Source organism: Tachyglossus aculeatus, chromosome X1, assembly GCF_015852505.1.
Source record: "Tachyglossus aculeatus isolate mTacAcu1 chromosome X1, mTacAcu1.pri, whole genome shotgun sequence".
In the NCBI taxonomy this organism is placed as follows: Eukaryota; Metazoa; Chordata; class Mammalia; order Monotremata; family Tachyglossidae; genus Tachyglossus; species Tachyglossus aculeatus.
In genome coordinates this window covers 130,421,755-130,442,226 of record NC_052101.1, presented here as the reverse complement: position 1 = coordinate 130,442,226, position 20,472 = coordinate 130,421,755, and the positions used below count along the sequence as shown (strand labels likewise).

The window sequence follows — 20,472 nt, the reverse complement described above, 5'->3', positions numbered from 1 at the left end:
CCCACGAAGAGAACATTAAGCTTATGACGGAAAACAGTAAACTTACGGAAATACAATCTGGGCTTTCTAACCTGATGGAGATCTTTCTGCACAGACTCTGTGGGAAAGAAATGGTGACTTAAAATGGCTTTTCTGCTCTCTTCCAAGGAGTTCAGAGGCTTGAGTTCTTATTTCCTATAAAGAAAATCATCTTGTTTTTATGGTTGCAATCGAAACTGGCTTTACTCCATTCCAAAGCAGGTTCTGCTCCAAAATACTTCGTAGTCTTCCATTTCCGCATGCATTTTATAGTGCGGATAACACCCTTGGACAGTGACTATCATGAGCCCCTCCCCTGGCTCATACCAACCAGAACCTTCCTGGACCGGGGAAGCCTCGGTGACATGTAGTAAAATCAAACCACATCTCTGATCACCGAGGTTGCTGTGGAAAGTTTTTTACTTAGTTTTCCCAATGCGCAAGGGAGTGGCACATATGCACTGTCACTCAGTCCACTCCACCGAGGGTCCAATACCAGTCTGCTGTGCGAGGGAGCTTGTTCTGCCAATTCTTCTTCTTTCTGCTTCCAAGTGCTGTTGCCTTCTGCTGCTTCTGAGTGCTGCTCTCCTGCTGCTGTTTCTTGTGTGCCTCCTTCTTGCTTCTGCTCCAGGTGCTTCCTGCATGTGCTTCTGTGTGATTCTCTGTATGTTCTTTGCGTGCCTCTTCCTGATGCGAAGCAACCACCTTCTATCTGCCTTAGACATGGCAGTTGTGGCTTTACTTGGCAGTCATTGAGTCCAGGCCCATTACCGGGTGGAGCAGGAAGAGAAATTCAAGCCTCCCTTCATGCTCTGCCCCCACAGTCCAGCATCACCTGTCATCAGTGCCTTCACCAGTCTCTTCCTTCTTGCTGTTCACGGGATCACAAACAGTCACTAATATCGCAGCTTGTTGTGGGCTCGCCACAGTGACCACACTGGCTGTGTCCAAGTCCAGTTGAGGGGACAGTTTGGTAGCTGTCCAGGGATTTGATTAGATTATCTAGAGAATCAGGCCCCCCCAAATCCACCTATTCTTCTTTAGCTAGAGTTTCTGGGAAATTGCCTAAACTCTCCAGCTCGTGTGTCTCGGAAGAGAGGGGTAGAAGGTTTCTTAAGCTCAGAGAACCTGATTTCCAGACTACAGCTCGTGTGGATGAAGGTCACCAAAGCCTGTGGGATTGGAAGTCTTTTCCACACCAGGTTCATGGACATCTCCTTCTATGATTAGTGACTTCATTCCAGGGCCTAAGACCTACCTATTTCTGTTTAAGACTCTGTCTCTTTGCTTCTTCAGCTTAAGTCCTCTGAAGGCAAGCAGATATGAGTCTCCCTTCTCCCTCCTCTCCCCTCCCTTCCTTCCCGCATATGGCCTCACAGCATCTCTTCTGCCCCCAAATTATGTAGCAACATGTGCTGTTTCTATGATAATGAAGTAGAATTAATTTAGCCATTTAATCCATTAACAGAACACATTTTATAAAAGGACAGTTAACATCTCCTTGCAATATTACCCAAATGTACGTAAGCAGCACCTAATGTGATAAACGACACTACAATCCACGCAATTACATTCGTATTTTTAAAGATAGAGTCTATTATGAAAATTTGCTATCATCTGCCACACTAAAGCTCCTCGTGAGGACTACAAGCCTATTCATTTCTTACTGTAGAAGACCCATTTAAAAAAAATCTCACTATTGTGTCTACCAACTCTGTAGTGTTGTATTCTCCCATGTGCTCAGTACAGTGCCCTGCACACAGTGAGCACTCAAGAGTCAGAGGTTATGGATTCTAATCCTGCCTCCGCCACTTGTCAGCTCTGTGACTTTGGGCAAGTCACTTAACTTCTCTGTGCCTCAGTTACCTCATCTGTAAAATGGGGACTAAGACTGTGAGCCCCACATGGGACAACTTGACTAACTTCTATATACCCCAGTGCTTAGAACAGTGCTTGGAACATAGTAAGCGCTTAACAAAAACCATTAAAAAAAATACATACACTTGAGATTGAGTGGTCCAGGCATTACTCTCCCACTATAGCTGAGGGAGAATGGGTAAAATTCCCATTTTACAATTGAGGAAACTGAGGCTCAGAGAAGGCATGTGGCAGAGCCGGGATAAGCTGAGATCCTTCCCACCACCCAGGCAGGTGGGGCTGGCACAACATCCGGGTTGCCAATTTGGTTTTAGGCACTGTTTGCATATAAAGGCTGTCCTTGCCCACACTGCCACCCTTTTTTAACGGTATTTGTTAAGTGCTTACTCTACACCAGGCACTGTACTAAGTGCTGGGGAAGATACAAGCTAATTAGGGTGGACACAATCCCCGTCCCACATGGGGCTCACAGATGTGAGCACACAAAATCCCCACAGGGGCACACAAAAATCCCCATTTTACAGATGAGGGAACTGAGGTCCAGAGAAGTGAAATGACTTGCCCAAGGTCTGCAGCAGACAAGTGGTGGATCCTGGATTAGAACCCAGGACCTTCTGATGCCCAGGCCTGTGCTCTAACCATTAGGCCATGCTGACATTTATTAAGCACTCACTATGTGCAAGGCACAGTTTGATATGCTGAGATGCACGCAGTAATAATTGTTACTCATTAAGCACCAACTATAACAATAATAATAATAATGATGGCATTTATTAAGCACTTACTATGTACAATGCACTGTTCTAAGCGCTGGGGAGGTTACAAGGAGATCAGGTTGTCCCACGAGGGGCTCACAGTCTTAATCCCCATTTTACAGATGAGGTAACTGAGGCACAGAGAAGTTAAGTGACTTGCCCAAAGTCACACAGCTGGCAATTGGTGGAGTCAGAATTTGAACCCATGACCTCTGACTCGCAAGCCCATGCTCTTTTCCACTGAGCCACGCTGCTTCTATATGTCAAGTACTGTACTAGAGACAAGATTATCAGGTCAGTCAATCAATCAGCTGAATTTATTGAGTGCTTACTGTGCACAGGGCACTGTACTAAGCTCTTGGGAGAGTATCCAATGCTTAGAACAGTGCTTGGCACATAGTAAGCACTTAACAAATATCATCATTATTATTACAATATGAGTTGGTAGACACTTTCCCTTCCCACAAGGAGCTTACAGTCCAGAGGGGGAGATAGATATTAATATAACTAAATTACGGATATGTACATAAGTGCCATCAGGTGAATAAAGGGTACAAATTCAAGTGCAAGGGCAATGAAGAAGCCCACTGTTGGGTAGGGACTGTCTCTATATGTTGCCAATTTGTACTTCCCAAGCGCTTAGTACAGTGCTCTGCACATAGTAAGCGTTCAATAAATACGATTGATGATGATGATGAAGAAGGGAGCGGGAGAAGAGGAAATGAAGGCTTAGTTGGGGAAGATCTCTTGGAGGACCTGATTATCTTGCATCTACCCCAGAGCTCAGTACAGTGCCTAGCACATAGTAAGTATTTAATAAATACCATAAAATAAAGCAGCTGTGCTAAGCAGTGGGGTATATCAAAACCATCAGATCACACCACTTCCCTGCCCCAAATGGAGCTCAGTCTAAGTAGGAAGGGGAGCGGCTATTTCATCCCCATTTTACAGGTGAGGAAAATGAGGCCTCAGAGGAACTAAGTGACTTCCCCAAGGTCACACAGCAGGCAAACAGTGGATTGGAGCCAAAGTCTCCCCGACCTGTGTTCTTTCCACTAGGCCACGCTGCTTCTCCCCTAAGTTCCCACGACTCCTGCAACATACATGTTCATTTCTTCTTTATTATAACACTCCACCTCTTTGTGATGTTTCTGTCTGCTCACCTCCCTCACTACCACCTTATCACTCTTCCAAGCATTGGATCATCCAGGAAAAAGAAATCTTCCTTTGACAAAAAAACAAGCCTTATGTTTCATCCCAGGGAACCTGTTGCATCCTCAGGGAGTTATCATCCTAGTCTCTTCCATGCAGTGGTCAGAAGGAACAAAATATTTATCCATTCATTCATTCAATCATATTTATTGAGTGCTTACTGTGTGCAGAGCACTGTACTGCAGAGCAAAGGGAGCAAGTCAGCAATTATTCATATTAATGCCTGTCTCCCCCTCCAGACTGTAAGCTCATTATGGGCAGGAACTGTGTCTGTTAATTCTGTTGTATTGTATTCTCTCAAGCGCTTAGTACTTTGCTCTGCACATAGTAAATGTTCAATTCATTCACTGAATCATATTTATTGAGGGCTTGCTGTGTGCAGAACACTGTACTAAGTGCTTGGAAAGTACAATTCAACAATAGAGACAATCCCTGCCCACACCAGGCTTAATAAAATATGATTGGTTGATTATTCCCTTTTAACTTCTGCAATTTTTATAATCAGTGCCCAGCCTTCTGCTGCTGAGTCCCTAAGCTCAATAGCTGGTATTTACTGAGTGCTTACTATGTGCAGAGCACTATACCATGACCTTGGGAGAGTAAAATGTAGCAGAATAGGCTAGGGCAGGGTAGCCCTTTTCCAGGAGACCTGAAATGCCTAGAGTCCACTTGGCACTGAGGCAATCCAGGCACACAGTAAGCGCTCAATAAATATGAATGAATGAATAGAGCAGATAAGAAGTCCTGGGAGACCAGAGAAACTGCATTGTATTTTGGCCCCAGAGAGCCACCCCTTCCCTCCCCCTCCCCGCCTCCTCCTCCTTCCCTCCCTCCCCTCTTCCTCCCCTCCCAGCCTTAAAAGCATGGAGCAGACTTTAAAAGTCCAGGGATAACACAAAGCCTGCACTACACTATAGGAGTCACATGACAACTTCCCTTACAGCCTGGAGCTAAATTGCCCTCCTCTACCCCGTCCCTCTCTCCCTTAAAGGCATAGAGCAGATTTTAAAACCTTGGGTTAGCATAATCATTCAATCCGTCAATCAATAATATTTATTGAGTACTTACTGTGTGCAGAGCACTGGACTAAGCGCTTGGGAGAGGATAATACAACAAAGTTAGTAGCCACATTCCCTGCCCACAAGGAGCTCATTCAATTCAATTCAATTCAATTCAATTCAATTCAATTCAGTTTACAGTCTACAGCTTACAGTCTAGAGCAGAGAAACTCCAGAGATGTGCATAAATACTGTTAGTACCTCTTACTACTTCTTACAGAGCAAAGAAGTGGGTCAGGAGTTCCCTGGAGAAATGCTCAAGTGATGCACTAATTGAAGCATGTGACATCAATATGTTACTCTATGGGACCTGGCTCAACACATGCGATATCACACGAGTATCAATCAATCAATGAATCGTATTGAGGGAAGCAGCATTGTCTAGCAGATAGAGCCCGGGCCTGGGAGTCAGAAGGACCTGGGTTCTAATCCTGACCTTGCCACTTGTCTGCTGTGTGACCTGGGGCAAATCACTTCACTTCCCTGTACCTCAGTTACCTTATCTATAAAATGGAGATAATAATAATAATAATAATGGCATTTATTAAGCACTTACTATATGCAAAGCACTGTTCTAAGCGCTGGGGAGGTTACAAGGTAATCAGATTGTCCCACAGGGGGCTCACAATCTTAATCCCCATTTTCCAGATGAGGTAACTGAGGCACAGAGAAGTTAAGTGACTTGCCCAAAGTTACATAGCTGACAATTGGTGGAGCTGGGATTTGAACCCATGACCTCTGACTCCAAAGCCCGTGCTCTTTCCACTGAGCCATGCTGCTTCTCTGTTCTCTGCAGATTAAGATTGTGAGCCCTATGTGGGACTGGAACTGTGTCCAACCCAATTGCCTTATATCTACCTCAAAATTTAGAACAGTACCTGGTACATTATTAAGTACTTAACAAATACTGCTATTATTTATTGAGCACTTACTGTGTGCAGGGCACTGTACTAAATGCTTGGGAGAGCACAACAATATAACAGACACAGTAGAGAAGCAGTGTGGCTCAGTGGAAAGAGCACGGGCTTTGGAGTCAGAGGCCAGCTCTGCCACTTGTCAGCTGTGTGACTTTGGGCAAGTCACTTAACTTCTCTGGGCCTCAGTTCCCTCATCTGTAAAATGGGGATGAAGACAGTGTGTCCCCCGTGGGACAACCCGATCACCTTGTAAACTCCCCAGTGCTTAGAACGGTGCTTTGCACATAGTAAGTGCTTAATACATGCTATGATTATTATTATTATTATTATTATTATTATTATTATTATTATTATTATTATTATTATTATTATTATTATTATTATTATTATTATTCTCTGCCCACAACGAGTTTACCATCTAGAAGAGGAGAGAGACATTAATAGAAACAAATAAATTACGGATATGTACATAAGTGCTGTGGGGCTTTGTGGAGGGGGTGAATAAAGGGAGCAAATCAGGGCAGCAAAGAAGGGAGTGGGAAAAAGGTAGCCATGAGGGCTGTCAGTTTCCACTGTAGCACATAATTAGCAGCAGATGGGGACGGCTCTGAAACAGGGATCCCCAAAAAGCCAACTTTGTTTGACACTCTATCAGCAGAAGGTGCCCACCAGAGGAAAAAATAAAACGATTTCAAAGCAACTGCTTGAAAATTCTCAAGGACATAACAGTCATTATGGTATTTGCATAGTCCTTGCACAATGTGTCAAGCACTGTTCTGAGCATCAGGGTAAGTTCAAGATAATCAGGTCGAACACAGTCCCTGTCCCACATGGAGGTCATAGTCTAAGGAGAAGGGAGAATGGGTATGTAATCTCCATTTGACAGATGAGGAAACTGAGGCTCAGAGAAGTCACTGGCCCAAGGTCACACAGCAGGCAATTAGCAGAGCAGAGATTAGAACCCGGCCATAATTTCTGTTTCTATTTTTCTATTTTCTATGTTCTATTGGGACATAGAAAATGACATCAGCCCAAGAATCTGACACAGCTACACATTTGGGTTTAAGCACATTTTAACTGACCCTGATTAAGAATCCAGTTCTGCACGGCACAGATGGCATCATGTGATGTTCTGCTGCCAAAAAATATGTGTGAACACAAGAAACAACTACCCGACTTATTAAAACTGTTCTTTTCACTTCAACTTTTACAAGGACCTCAAGAAATTTCAAACTAGAAAGAAAGTTTCAATGACGTGTCTCCGAGTGGAGGTTAGGAAGTTAGAAATTCTGGAAAGCCATAAGAATACAAATGGAATTGCTACTTATAATCAATCAGTAGTATTTATTGAGCACTAACTGTGTGCAGAGCAATGTACTAAGCACTTAGGAGAGTACAATGCAATGATAAGCAGTCAAATTTCCTGCCTACAATAAGCTTACAGTCTGGGGAGGAGGGGGGAGGTGGGGACTAATACCCAGGTCTTCTGAGTTCCAGTTCCGTGTTTTTTCTCTAGGCCATACTGCATTGTCCCATGAGGAAAAAAACCCAGGAATTCCTCCAGAAAAAAAAAAAATTATATATTTTCCCAATATCCTCCTGCCCTTCCAGTCACAGTCTGAAGGAAAAAAAATGATTTCCTGGAAAGAGCCCAAATGGCTTAATTAGCTTAATGCTTTTTCAGAGTTTTACTTTCACCTCTGTTGGTCATCACCGGTCCTGGTCTCATATTCTGTTGGTTTTTCACTGCTTCGGGGGACTGACAGTGGGATGCCTGTTCATCCTTTTCAGATACAGAAACATTTTTTCCTTTTAAGTCATGAGGAACTAAACCAGTCCACCTGGATGGTCAGTTTCTGATTTTGACAGGAGTATTTCCATTTGAAATGAAACTGTATGTGTCTGTGTGTGAGTGTGTGTGTGTGTGTGTGTGTGTGTGTGTCTGTTACTGGTGAAGGGGGGCTAGTCTGACAATCTCTGAACTAAGTGCTAGGGTAGATACAACATAATCTGGTTGGACACAGTTCTGGCCCCTCATGAGGCTCACAGTCTAAGGCAGGGGATTTAATCCCCATTACACAGATGAGGAAACTGAGGCCCAGAGAAGTAAAGTGACTTGCCTAAAGTCACACAGCAGACAGTGGAAGAGCAATTCATTCATTCAATCGTATTTATTGAGCGCTTACTGTGTGCAGAGCACTGTACTAAGCGCTTGGGAAGTACAAGTTGGCAACATATAGAGACGGTCCCTACCCAACAGTGAGGCTCCGCCTTCCTGGAGCTCGGCCCAGGAGCCAGCTCTGCCACGCGACTCCTGCGTGACCCTGGGCAAGTCACTTCTGTGGCCGTTTCCTCATCTGTAAAATGGGGATTCATTCAATCCCCGTCTTCCCTCCTAGACAGTGAGCCACATGTGGAATGGGGATTGTGCCCTTCCTGACAACCTTAACACCCAGTGAGCACTTAACCAATACCACGATTGTTATAATAATGGTGTTTGTTAAGCGCTTACTAGGTACCAAGCACTGTTCTAAGTGCTGGGGTAGATACAAGGTAATCAGGTTGCCACCCCTGGGGTTCACAGTCTTAATCCCCATTTTACAGATGAGGTAACTGAGGCACAGAGAAGTGACTTACCCAAGGTCACCCAGCAGACAAGTGGCAGAGCCGGGATTAGAACCCATGACCTCTGACTCCCAAGCCTGTGCACATCCCATGAAGCCACGCTGGGCTATCCAGGCAGCTTTCTTCCAGCCCACTCGGCAGCAATAGTGGCCTACAGCATAGCGATCACAAGCAGACCCATCAACGGTAGAGGGGAGAGAGGTTCGCCAACCGTCTCATGTGGGCGGTAGGGACTGGCACCACTGGGCGGACCATCATGTTGGTGGAGGAGAGAGAAGGCGGGGATCACATCGCAGCAGACAATGGTCTAAGGAGACAGGATTTCCCAATGGGGCCATTTATTTTAACCATCTGCCTCACAGGCTTGCGCTCTTCCCACTAGGCCAGGTTGCTCCATTGCCTTGTTCTGAAGTGTCTGGCCCATCATGAGGGCCTAGCGCACACTCAATATGTACAGAATTAGGAGAAAATGCTACAGGTGGGAATACCTACATGCTGAGGTCAAAGTTGAGAAGCTAGGGCCAGCAGGAAAGAAAATGAATTGGGGAAAGCCTTTTGGCCTAGTGAAAAGAGCTTGGGCCTGAGACTCAGAGGACCTAAGTTTTAATCCCTGCTTTGTAACTTGACCGCTGTGTGACCTTGGGCAAGTCATTTTGCTTCGCTGTCCCTCTGTTTCCTTATCTGGAAAAAGGGGATTTCTTCATTTGTATAATGGGAATAAAGACTGTGAGCCCCATGTGGGACAGGGGCAGGGTACAACCTGAATATCTTGTATCTACTCCAATACTTCCCCTCTCAGGGTCACACTTGGAGAGTTCCCAGTACTTTACCAGTCTCGACTACAGGAAGAAGAGTCAGGCAGAGGCCTATCCATTCCATTCCTAGCTTGGGCAGTGGCTAGCGAGTGGAAGGCAATCTACTACAAGTCAAAACTCACCTGTGCCGGGCAGCAGCGGCGTGGGAGAGAGTCGAGGACGAAGATTGAAGTATACTACGTGGAAGGAGGCAATGGTAAGCCACTTCCATATTTTTACCAAGAAAATTATATGGATCCACTACCAGAACGATTGCAGATGGAGGTGGGGGGTTCTGGGAGAGATGTGTCCGTGGCGTCGCTATGGGTCGAAGACGACTTGATGGCATAAGACAAGACAAGATTCCAGTACTTAGAACAGTACTTGGCACAAAGCATTTAACAAATATTATTATTCTTATTATTGTTGTTGCTATTATTATATCAGGAGGGTTTTGAACTTGGGGAGCAAAGCCTTAGGTCTCACTTTCTCCCTTTCTCTGGCTGCCTCTCTCCATTCCCTCTCCTAGGCTCTCTCAACCAATCATTCAATAGCATTTATTAAGCACTTACTCTGCGCAGAGCACTGTACTTGGAAGTGGACAATAGAATTAGTCGACACGATCCTTGCCTTCAAGAAGCTTAGAGTCTACTGTGTTTCAGGGCACTGTACTAGACACTTGGACAATAGAGTTAGCAGCCATAATCCCTGTCCCCAAAGAGCTTACAATCTAATGGGAGAAGACAGGCATTTCCAGTGTCCAGGTCTGTTATCTGTTCTTCTTTCTCTCTGGCTGTCTTTAGCTGTTTCTGGGGGAATCTTGCTATCTCTGTCTCCTACGCTGACTTAGTGCTTCTGGCTCTCTAGTAGTCTCTGTGTCCCTCCCCCTTCCCCCCCTGCCCATACAAACATACTCTGACCCCACTCACTCACCCAATTCTTTAGAATTTTTCTTTCACTTTGATGGGGCAGAACAGGGAGGCAGGTTGGCCTAGCAGAAAATAATAATAATAATAATAATGGCATTTATTAAGCACTTACTATGTGCAAAGCACTGTTCTAAGCACTGGGGAGGTTACAAGGTGATCAGGTTGTCCCACGGGGGGCTCACAGTCTTAATCCCCATTTTGCAGATGGCACAGAGAAGTTAAGTGACTTGCCCAAAGTCACACAACTAACAATTGGCAGAGCCGGGATTTGAACCCCTGACCCCTGACTCCAAAGCCTGTGCTCTTTCCACTGAGCCACGCTGCTTCGGTCCTGGGAGTCTGAGGACCTGGGTTCCAGTCCCAGCTTTGCCACTTGCTTGCTGTGTGGCTTTGGGCAAGTCACTTAACCTTTTTGGGTCTCCCTTTTTTCCTCAGTGCAGTGGGGTTAAGATACCAGGCCTGTGTGGGACGGGGACTGTGTCGGATTTGCTCACCTTGTATCTACCCCAGAACTAAGCGCAGTGATGGGCCCATAGTGAGCCCTTAATAAATACCATGATAATCCCAGCTCTGACTCCTAGCTCTGCACTGCATGGCAGAGCGAACACAGAAATGAGTTTTCCCAAGCTGAGAGGCACTTGGGCTTTGTGAAGATGAAGTGCAGTATCACCTCTGAGCCCCTTCAGTTCTATTTCGGTTTTTAATGCAGCTTTCTGGTCTCCCAAATGAAGCCTCCCTAAGCCTGCCTCTCGCTCCGTGGCGATTTGAGGGGTTTGGCGTAAATGAGTCCGAGCTGAGCAGACTACCTGTCCCAAATAAAGCCCCTCGGCCTCCCAGGGAAGGGAAGAATGAGCTCGGGAAAATGCACTCTGGGTGTCATTCGAGTATTTGAAAAGGAGTCCTACCCCGTATTTTTCTTTATTGAAATTTCTAGCAACCGTAATCTGCCATCTGGCTTCAAAGCACACTACGCTAATTAAAAGGCACCAAATTAGGAACTTCAAAACATCATTTAAAACACTTTGAATAATTGATTAGAAGCCTCCTTCTGCACAGGAGCATGAAGGCAGAGTCCAGAGTGATGCGGGAGGGAGATGGAGCCTGGAGGGAGTGGGGTGGAGGAGAGATGGGCTCCCCTCTCATCACTGTATTTATTAAACACCTGCTGTGTGTCAAGCAGTCTGATAGCACTGGGGTAGAGACAAAAGCATCATTTGAAGATCGTCCCTGTCCCACATGGGGCTTGCAATCTAAGGGGAAAGGAGAGCAAGTGTCCAAGCCCCATTTTACAGTAGAAGAAACAGAGTCCCCAAGAGGTTAAACTCCTTGTCCAGTGTAACCCAGTGGAAAGGGCACAGTGCTGGGAGCCAAGAGTCCTGGATTTGAGTAGCAGCACTGCTGTGTGAACTTAGGTAAGTCATTTAACCTCTCTGGGCCTCGGTTTCCTCTTCTGTAAAATGGAGATGAGAAACCTGCTCTCCCTACCTCTTAGATTGAGAGCACCATGGTGGAACTCTGTCTGCTCTGACCATCTTCTATCAATCAATCAAGTAATCAATCAATGATATTTATTGAGTGCTTACTGTGTGCAGAGCACTATACTATTTATAATAATAATAATAATAATGGCATTTATTAAGCGCTTACTGTGTGCAAAGCACTATTTGTTTGGGAAAGTACGATATAACAGAGTTGGTAGGCCCGTTCCTTGTCCACAGTGAGTTTACAGTCTAATGGGGAGACTGACATAAACATAAATAAATTACAGGTACGTCCATAAGTGCTGTGGGGCTGAGGGAGGGGTGAATAAGGGAGCAAATCCACGTGCAAGGGCAATGCAGAAGGGAGTGGGAGAAGAGGAAATGAGCATAGCGCATGTTAATGATAATAATTTTAAATAGCATTTATTAAACACCTGCTGTGTGTCAAGCAGTCTGATAGCACTGGGGTAGAGACAAAAGCATCATTTGAAGATCGTCCCTGTCCCAACATGGGGCTTGCAATCTAAGGGGAAAGGAGAATGAGTGTCTAAGCCCCATTTTACAGTAGAAGAAACAGAGTCCCCAAGAGGTTAAACTGTCGTCCATGATTGCACAGTGAGCAGGGGTCCAAGTTAGGTTTAGAAATGGGTTCTCCTAACTCCCAGGACACGTTGAGAAGCAGTGTGGCTCAGTGGAACGAGCATGGGCTTGGGAGTCAGAGGTCGTGGGTTCTAATCCTGGCTCTGCCACTTATCAACTGTGTGACTTTGGGCAAGTCACTTAACTTCTCTGTGCTTCAGTTCCCTCATCTGTAAAATGGGGATTAAGACTGTGAGCCCCACGGGGGACAACCTGATTACCTTGTATCTCTTCCAGTGCTTGGAACAGTGCTTGGCACATAGTAAGCGCTTAACAAATGCCATTATTATTATTATTATCTTCCTATAAAGCCATGACTCACTTGTTCGCCACTTGTCTGCTTGTCTGGGTGGCCTTAACTTCTCTGTGCCTCAGTTAGTTCATCTGTAAAATGGGGAATAAGACTGTGAACCCCACGTGGTACATGGACTTTGTCCAATAACCTGATTACCTTATATCTACCCCAGTGCTTAGAACAGTGTCTGGCACATAGTAAGCACTTAACAAATACCATAAAAAAGACCAGGCAGTCCCTCCAAAGCACTTTCATATCAATTATCTCATTTTCTTCCCCCTGCCTTTCCCACCACTGTAGACAACACCGCTCTCCTCCCTGTCTCACAGGTCGGTAACCTGGGCATTATCCTCACCTCATCTCTCTCATTCAGCCCACATATTTAAATCTGTCACCAAATCCTGTCAGTTTTACCCTCACAATATTGCTAAAATCCTCCCTTTCCTGTCCATCCAAACTGCTACTGTGCATGATCCAATCACTTATCCTATCCTGCCTTGATTTCTGTATCAGCCTCCTTGCTGACCTCCCTGCCTCCTGTCTCTTCCCACTCCAGGCCATACTTCACTCTGCCGGCCGGAACACTTTTCTACAAAAACATTCAGTCCACGTCTCCCCACTCTTCAAGACTCTCCATCGGTCACCCATCCACCTCTACATCAAACAGAAACTCCTTACCATGAGTTTTAAGAACTCAGTCAGCTCACCCTCTTCTGTCTTACCTCACTGATCTCCTTCTACAATTCAGCCCACACACTTCGTTCCTCTAATGCCAACCTGCTCACTGTATCATGACCTCGTCTATCTAGCCGCCAAACCCTTGCACGCATCCTCCGTCTGGCCCAGAGCTCCCTCCCCTTCATGTCCTACAGACCACCTCTCTCCCCTTCTCCATAGCCCTAGTAAAACCCCGTATCCCACAAGAGGCTTTTTCAGTTTGGGACTGGAGCTGAAAGCAATGCCAACAGATCTCTGGGCTGCCAGATATTCATCGGGCCATTTGGGCCATTTGCAAGCCCCTGCAAGAACTATTTCAGAAGAAGCCCTGGTCATTCAGAAGCAGCAACCTGATCACCCTGTAACCTCCCCAGCGCTTAGAACAGTGCTTTGCACATAGTAAGTGCTTAATAAATGCCATCACTATTATTCAGATGATGTGGTAGGCAAATCCAAAGACGAAACTTAAACAAACAGTATGAGATCTTTGAAACTTTGGAAACGCAGGCCTGAGTTTGACCCGAATTGATTTTTTTTTTTAATGGCACTTGTTTAGCTTGAGAAGCAGTGTGGCTCAGTGAAAAGACCACGGGCTTTGGAGTCAGAGGTCATGGGTTCAAATCCCGGCTCTGCCAACTGTCAGCTGTGTGACTTTGGGCAAGTCACTCAACTTCTCTGTGCCTCAGTTACCTCATCTGTAAAATGGGGATTAAAACTGTGAGCCCCCCATGGGACAACCTGATCACCTTGTAACCTCCCCAGTGCTTAGAACAGTGCTTTGCACATAGTGAGCACTTAACAAATATTATTATTATTATTATTATTATTATTATTATTATCTCTTACTTTGGGCCAGGCACTGTACTAAGCACTGGGGTAGACCCAGGCTAATCAGGTTGGACACAGTCCACACCCCAAGTGGGACTCACAGCTTTAATTCCCATTTTACAGATGAGGTACTTGAGGCCCAGAGAAGTAAAGTGATTTGCCCGAGTTCATGCAGCAGACAAGTGGCACAGCTGGGATTGGAACCCAGATCCTTCTGACTCTCAGGCCAAGCTGCTTCTCAATGAAATAAAAGCTCATAGATATCCCCTGGGTGACATATTTTCTCAACACTCCCCAAAACAGTCCTCGTTGGACACACCCAGCTGATCTCCTCACCTACAGACTCCCTTACCATTCCAGCTTCTAGAACTGGATCACATACACTAGGCTGACCGAGATCGTAGGTCAGTAGTAGAACTTGCCCTGGTTTTGTGGATGTTCCAGCTACAGAAATGAACAGATAAATACAGGGACAGGTCACTTAAAATAATAATAATAATAATGATGGCATTTGTTAAGCACTTACTATGTGCGAAGCACTGTTCTAGGCGCTGGGGGGAATACAAGGTGATCAGGTTGTCCCAACGTGGGGCTCACAGTCTTAATCCCCATTTTACAGATGAGGTAACTGAGGTACAGAGAAGTTAAGTGACTTGCCCAATGTCACAGAGCTGACAAGTGGCAGGGTAGGGATTAGAACCCATGACCTCCGGCTCCCAAGCCTGTGCTCTTTCCAATGAGCCATGCTGTTTTTGGGAAACTGTGCATTCTCCATTCATTGCATTACTTGGATTCACTCATTTTTCCCCAGGTGTCAAAATTAATTTCTTGACTGCTGAGAAAATGCTTCAGTGTGTTTCTTTCACAAATATCAAACTGTTTACCTGGTTTACCAGGGCAGAAAAAGAACGATTCAACCCAGGTATATAGCTACATAACTTCCTAAGGAAGGACCAGGAGTTTGCAAGCATGCACACATTCGTTCATTCAATCATTTATTAAGCCCTTATTGTGTGCAGAGCACTGTACTAAGCACTTGGGAAGTACAAATCGGCAACATATAGAGACAGTCCCTACCCAATAATGGGCTCACAGTCTAGAAGGGGGAGACAGACAACAAAGCAAAACAAGGAGACGGGTGACAATACCATCAAAATAAGCAGAATTATAGCTCTGTACACACACCACATACACATACACACACGTGCACACACACACATTAAAAAATACACATACACACGTACATAACTACCCCCCTACTCCCCGCACATATAGAGCTACTGTCATGTAGAGAAGCAGCGTGGCTCAGTGGAAAGAGCATGGGCTTGGAAATCAGAGGTCATGAGTTCGAATCCCCGCTCTGCCACTTGTCAGCTGTGTGACCTTGGGCAAATCACTTAATTTCTCTGTGCCTCAGTTCCCTCATCTGTAAAATGGAGATGAAGACTGTGAGTCCCACGTGGGACAACCTGATTACTTTGTATCCCCCAAGCACTTAGAACAGTGTTTTGCATATAGTAAGTGCTTAACAAATACCATCATTATTATTATTATTATGTAGCACTTTCTGTTTTATGCACATAAATAAATAAAGCTGGTGAATAATAATAATAATGGCATTTGTTAAGCACTTACTATGTGCAAAGCACTGTTCTAGGCACTGGGAGGGATACAAGGTGATCAGGTTGTCCCACGTGGGGCTCACAGTCTTCATCCCCATTTTACAGATGAGGTAACTGAGGTTCAGAGACGTTAAGTGCCTTGCCCAAGGTCGCACGGCAGACATGTGGCGGAGCGGGATTAGAAACCATGACCTCTGACTCCCAAGCCCGTGCTCTTTCCACTGAGTCATTTGAGGGCCCCTATGTCCTAATCTAATTCAATTCTCAGAGGGCCATTCTTTTGCCTCTTTAATCATTTGTTCACTGATTCCTGGAGAAAGCTTTTGACAGAGCAGCTTGGCTCAGTGGAAAGAGCCCAGGCTTGGGAGTCAAAGGTCATGGGTTCGAATCCCAGCTCTGCCACGTGTCTGCTGTGTGACCTTGGGCAAGTCACTTAACTTCTCTGAGCCTCAATTACCTCATCTGTAAAATGGGGATTAAGATTGTGAGCCCCACGTGGGACAACCTGATCACCTTGTATACCCCCCAGCGCTTAGAACAGTGCTTGGCACATAGTAAGCACTTAACAAATGCCATCATCATCATCATTATTATTATTATTATTATTAATGCAGCACCTCTTTTGCTAAGCTTATAGGAGTAAGGTAGGGCATGGTCTGGTGCTGATTTTTTTTAATGGTGTTCGTTAAGTGCTTACTATATTTCAACCACTGGTCGAAGTGCTGGGGTAGATACAAGTGAATTAGGTTGGACACAGTCCCTGTCCTGCATGGGGCTCGCAGTCTGAGAAGCAGCATGGCTTAGTGGATAGATCACAGTCCTGCGGTGAGAAGGACCTGGGTTCTCATCCCGGTTCCGCCACATGTCTGCTCTGTGACCTTGGGCAAGTCACTTCACCTCTCTGGGCCTCAGTTACCTCATCTGTATAATGGGGATTAAGAGTGTGAGCCTCATGTCAGACAGGGACCATGTCCATCTTGATTAACTTGCATCTACCCCTGCGTGGGACAATAGCTGTCTAATCCCATCTGCTCATAACCGTCCCAGTACTTAGTACAGTGCCTGGCACATAGTTAAGCACATAATAAATAACATAATTATTATTACGTTAATTATTATTAAGTAGGGGGGAGAACAGGAGAACTGAGGCATAGAGAAATGAAGTGATTTGCCCAAGGTGACCCAGAAAGCATTTGGGAGACTGGGATTAGAAACTAGGTCCTCTGACTTCCAGCCCTAGGCTCTTTCCACTAGGCCATGCTGCTTCTCCAGTTCAGTTGATTAGGACAACGTGGCTTCGAAATCAGTCAATCAATGAATCACTCATATTTATTGAGCACTTACTTTGTGCAGATTGCTGTACTAAGAGTTTAGCACTTACAGTGATCACAGTCCTACAAAGAAGCGGTGCGGCTTAGTGGAAGGAGCACGGGCTTGGGAGACAGAGGTGGTGGGTTCTAATCCGGACTCCGCTACTTGTCAGCTCTATGACTTTGGGAAAGTCACTTAACTTCTCTGTGCCTCAGTTACCTCATCTCATAAGAAGCGGCGTGGCTCAGTGGAAAGAGTGCGAGCTTGGGAGTCAGAGTTCATGGGTTCGAATCCCACTTCTGCCACTTGTCAGCTCTGTGACCTTGGGCAAGCCACTTAACTTCTCTGTGCCTCAGATACCTCATCTGTAAAATGGGGATTAAGACTGTGAGCCCCACGTGGGACAACCTTATCACCTTGTATCCCCCCAGCGCTTAGAACAGTGCTTCTCACATAGTAAGCGCTTAACAAATACCATCATTATTATTATTATTATTATTATTATCTGTGAAATGGGGATTAAGACTGTGAGCCCTGCATGGGACAAACTGATTACTTTGTATCTACCCCAGTGTTTAGAACAGTGCTTGGCACATAGCAAGTGCTTAATAAATACCATAATAATAATAATAATAACAACCTCTCTGTGCCTCAGTTTCCTATCCTGTAAAAAGGGATTTAAATACCTGTGGGATAAGGACTCAATCAATCAATGGTATTTATTGAGCGTTTATGGTGCTTGCGGATGTGAGGGCTGAGAAGAGGAATAGCAGTGTGGTCCTTCAGTTTGAGTGGCTGAAAATCAATTGAACTCATTTCAGTTTTGGTTTCTAATCAATACTCATTCATCATGTATTTCCTCAGGTGTTTATTACAATCAGTCAGTCAGTCAGTCAATTGTATTTATTGAACGCTTACTGTGTGAGGAGCACTGAACTCAGTGCTTGGGAGAGGACAATATAACAATAAGCAGACACATTCCCTGCCCATAACGAGCTTACAGTCTTAGAGGGGACTCAAATCAAAGACCCAAATTCAAATTTTAGAATAAATGAATGAAATCAAGATATTTCCACCAGGGCCCCAGATGAGCCCCTTGGGCCAGGGAGGGGCTCACTGGCCTTTACCAAGGTCTGTTTGCCCAGACCAGTGGGAAACCTTAGGTGGGTTCCTTCTTTGGGTACTGTTACAGCTACTTATTTTAACGTTCTTCTTGGTGGAACAGAAGCTGTGTTTCAATTGTTCATCCTGTAATTACCTCAGCCTTTAGTACAGTGCTAGGTAAATAGTTTGTGCTGATTTCCCTGCCTCCAGACACTCCCCCTTCTAATCAGATTCCTGGAGTTCCACTGGGCATATAACTCTCCTCTCCTCAAAACCCTTCACTGGCCCCTCACCTCTCTCTACATGAAGCAAAAACTCCTCACAGGCATCTCAATCAATCAATGGAGAAGCAGCATGTCTTAGGGAAAGAGCCCAGTCTTAGGAGTCAGAGGTCGTGGATTCTAATCCCGGCTCCGCCACTTGTCTGGTGTGTGACTTTGGGCTAGTCACTTAACCTCTCTGGGCCTCATTTCCCTCATCTGTAAAATGGGGATTAAGACTGTGAGCTCCACGTGGGACAACCTGATTACCTTGTAGCCTCCCCAGTGCTTAGAACAGTGCATGGCACATTAGTAAGTGCTTAATAAATACTACTATTATTAATCAATCAATCATTCAATTGATCACTGATATTTATGGAACCCTTTCTGTGTGCAGATCACTGTAGCAAGCACTTTTTTTATTGGTATTTAAGTGCTTATTAAGTGTTCAATCCTTGTCCTACATGGGACTAACAGTCTAAGCAGGAGGGAGTACAGGTATCCTGATGTTACAGTTGAGGAAACTTTCTGAGGAAGCCCAGAAAAGTGAAGTGACTTGCCCAAGGTCACAGAGGAGGCAAGAGGCAGAGCTGGGATTAAAACCCAGGTCCTCTGACTCCCTCCTCTCAGGGTCACACCTGGAGAGTTGCCAGTACTCTACCAGTCTCGACTATGGGAGGGAGAGTCAAGCAGAGGCATATCCACCACTCCATTCCTAGCTTGGGTAGTGGCTAGCGAGTGGCAGACAAGCTGCTACAAGTCAAAATTCACCTGTGCTGGGCAGCAGTGACACGGGGGAGAGTCGAGGGTGAAGACTCAAGTTTACTGCGCGGAAGGAGGCAATGGTAAACCACTTCTGTGTTTTTATCAAGAAAACTCTCTGGATCCACTACCAGAGCAATTGCAGGTGGAGGTGGGGCATTCTGGGAGAGATGTGCCCATGGATGTGTCGCTATAGGTCGGAGACGGCTCAACGGGATAAGACAAGACAAGACCTCTGACTCCCCAGCCTGGGCTCTTTCCACTAGGCCACACTGCTGCTCAATTCAAGAGTTACTCACGTTAGCACAACCTGCATTTACCCTGCACAGTTGTCAAGGTTCCAAGAACACAGGGTGTGCAAATCTACAGTCGATCAGTTGGGAAAGAGATTTTTCTGTTGTTCTTCAGCTGCTTCCAAATGTTGCTCCTGCTGGGCCCCTTGCAGATTTTGACTCTCATCCAATATGGCTTTGAGCTTGAGGCTCATGAGTATGGGTTTCTGGGAAGATTTCTGGCCTCCCCAGCTTCAATCAATCCATCATATTTATTGAATATTTTATTCGCCAAACTAGCTCTCTTCCTCCCTTCAAAGCCCTACTAAGAGCTCACCTCCTCCAGGAGGCCTTCCCAGATTGAGCACTCCCTTCTCCTTTGCTTCTCCTCCTTTCCCCTTTGCCCCCACTCCCTCCCTCTGCCCTGCCCCCTTCCCCTCCCTACAGCACTTGTGTATATTTGTACATATTTATTACTCTATTCATTTTATTAATGATGTGTATATATCTATAATTCTATTTATTTTGACGGTATTGACACCTCTCTACTCGTTTTGTTTTGCTGTCTGTCCCCCATTTCTAGACTGTAAGCCTGTTGTTGGGTAGGGACTGTCTCTATATGGTGCCGAATTGTAAGATTTAATGAATGAATGAATGAATTCTCTAGATTGTAGCTCATCACTAGACTGTAAATTCCTTAAGGGTAGGGAAAGTGTCTGCTAATTCTGTTGTTCTGCACTCTCCCAAGAGCTTAATACAGTGCTCTGCATATAGTCCTACTGAGAGCTTACCTCCTTCAGGAGGCCTTCCCAGACTGAGCCCCCTTTTTCCTCTCCTCCTCCCCATCCCCCCGTCCTACCTCATTTCCCTCCCTGCAGCACCTGTATATATGGTTGTACAGATTTATTACTCTATTTTACTTGTACCTATTTACTATTCTATTTATTTTGTTAATGATGTGCATCTAGCTTTACTTCTATTTATTCTGATGACAC

General features: G+C 45.3%; 1 non-coding gene across 1 annotated transcript; it reads left to right on the top strand.

Moving 5' to 3' along the window:
* Positions 1-9,252: 9,252 nt before the first annotated feature.
* Positions 9,253-9,390, top strand: LOC119920135. Its single transcript, XR_005447900.1, has one exon. It is a non-coding gene; the product is annotated as a small nucleolar RNA SNORA7 (small nucleolar RNA).
* The last annotated feature ends 11,082 nt before the right edge of the window (positions 9,391-20,472 follow it).